Raw genomic sequence first — 2,547 nt, 5'->3', positions numbered from 1 at the left:
CCCCCCAAAATATTTCACAACCAAATGGAACAACATGGCCTAGCAGATAAAGAATGGGATTGGAGTCAGGAAAACCAGAGTTCAAATCCTGCCCTTCAAATCTCACTGCCCTTCTCCATATTCATTCTGGTGTATCACCAGATTTTCCCAACTGGGGTAAACGCAATATTGCAGATGAGGTCTGAGGAGGACAAATAATAGTGACATTAGCTCCTGCTCATTTTTTTCTGAATTCTTGCCAAGCCTAGACAAGAAAGAACCTGATCCCAACCTCCAAATGCAAATAAGAAAGGGGGTGGGGGTGGGAGTCATCAGGCAAAGTTCTGTGCTATGCCCATCTGAGACACCACAATATGCCCAAAGTGGGCTCTGGCAGCTCAGTAAGATGAGATGGGTTTCAACCATTTTGTGGGAGAGGTTGAGGAGACCTTTCAAAGCCCTTAGCGATAAAAATGATTGGCCTACTTGGCTAACAGTCAAACCCTGCTGTGCCTCACAAGTCATTCCTTCCAAAGTTCACATTTCTCAACCCTAAAACAAATCTCCTAAAATGTTCAATGCTTGGAAATATCAATCCACCCAGTGAAAGGCAGATCTCTCTGGGCCTTCCATTCTCTTCACATACTCCTTGTCCCTCCCCAAACTGGAATGTTCTCCATCTCTTGAAATCCCTCATTCCTTCAAAACTCAACTAGAGACCTTTGCTGATGCTTTTGGTGGTTATGGCCTCCTCCAGTCACCAAATTACTTTTCAGTGTTGTTGTATTTACTTAAATGCATATCTTTTATATAGATTTACCTGCTAAAGAATGTAAGCCTCTGGAGGGCAAGAACCACTTAATTTTGGTCAAGGGGCAGCTAGGTGGCACAGTGGATAGAACACTGGCCCTGGAGTCAGGAGGACCTGAGTTCAAATTTGGTCTCAGACACTTAATAATTACCTAGCTGTGTGACCTTGGGCAAGTCACTTAGCCTTGCCAAAAAAAACCAAAAAAATTAATTTTGGTCCTTGAATCTTCCCACTGGCATAGAGTAGATGCTTAATGCTTGTTGGATTGGTTGAAAGTGAATCCAAGTAACTTCTATTCAAAACACAGTAGCCAATCAAGCCACAATTATTTATTAAGCACCTACTGTATACGAGACACTCTTGCCCAGACCATGGGAACACAAATGCCAAGGAATGAAGCACCCTCTCCTTTCAAGGAGCTCCTGGTCCTTTCTAAGGATCCCACAGGTCAGAGTACACAAGAGATTGGCTGCTGGACTGGGTTGGAGGGGGTAGTTCCCTCCAATTAAGCGAAGGGGTTTTCTCCCAGACTAGAAGGCAGAGATGAATATGGGACTTTATTTCTTCCAGAATAGTCTGACTCTGGACAATTTCCTGAACTTCTCAATTCTCTAGCCAATTCTTTTCAGAAAATAATTTGGAGAAGAGACACCAACCTGCATTGGTGATTGGGAGTTTTTTATCCAGGAATCCCTTAAGGCAAACCATTCAAAGATTCCATTTTTACTCCTATCTCTCGAATGTAGCTATGGATCCCCTCTAAACTCTCCCTGGTCTCTGGCTATTTGAGGCTCCAATCATGGGCGGAGAGGGGGCTGAAGGAGAGAGAATCAGGAATGAAGTAGGGCAAGCTTGGGGTAATTGAGAAACCTTTAATTGAGAGACCTCAGGCTAAGAATGAGGCATCAGGGAAGTCTCTGAAGCCACTCCACACCTGGTCCAGCTCCAGTACCTCCCCAACTCTTCTCAAATTCCTGGGCTTCCCCAGGAGAAACAGAGAAGAGGTTGGGAAGATGATCCGATAAGGTGGTGGAGGCTGTGATCTGCTTCCCTCCACCATCTGCCTGGGCTCTGGATTGTCTGAAGGATAGGCAGGATGGAGGAGTTCATCCAATTTTCAATTCCTGTAGAGCATGGACTTGGCACCATTGGAGCAGGTGGAAACCTAGTGGGAGTAAGACTTTCCCCATCCCATTCACCAGGAATCTCAATCTCTCTCTCTCTCTCTCTCTCTCTCTCTCTCTCTCTCTCTCTCTCTCTCTCTCTCTCTCCCCTCATCTCTGTCTCTCTCTATATATTTATACATATATGTTTGTCTCTCACTCTCTGTCTCTTTTTTCCTTTATCTGGAGCTACTCACATATTCACATAACCCTTCTCTCTCTCTCTCTCTCTCTCTCTCTCTCTCTCTCTCTCTCTCTCTCTCTCTCTCTGTGTCTCTCTCTGTGTCTCTGTCTCTCTCTCTCTCTCTCTCTCTCTCTCTCTCGCTGTCTGGCTCTCTGTCTCTCTCTCAGTCTGTCTCTCTCTATCTCTGTCTCTCTCAGTCTCTGTCTCTCTGTCTCTCTCAGTCTCTGTCTCTCTCTCTCTCTGTCTCTCTCAGTCTCTGTCTCTGTCTCTCTCTCTCTGTCTTCCTCAGGCTCTCTCTCTCCATACATATAAATGTATATGTATATGTGTATATATATATATATATATATGTATATATACATACATATACATATGTATGTGAGTATATATATATATATATATCACTCTCT

This window comes from Macrotis lagotis, chromosome 3 (genome assembly GCF_037893015.1).
Source record: "Macrotis lagotis isolate mMagLag1 chromosome 3, bilby.v1.9.chrom.fasta, whole genome shotgun sequence".
In the NCBI taxonomy this organism is placed as follows: Eukaryota; Metazoa; Chordata; class Mammalia; order Peramelemorphia; family Peramelidae; genus Macrotis; species Macrotis lagotis.
Note: the sequence above shows the minus strand (reverse complement) of the source record.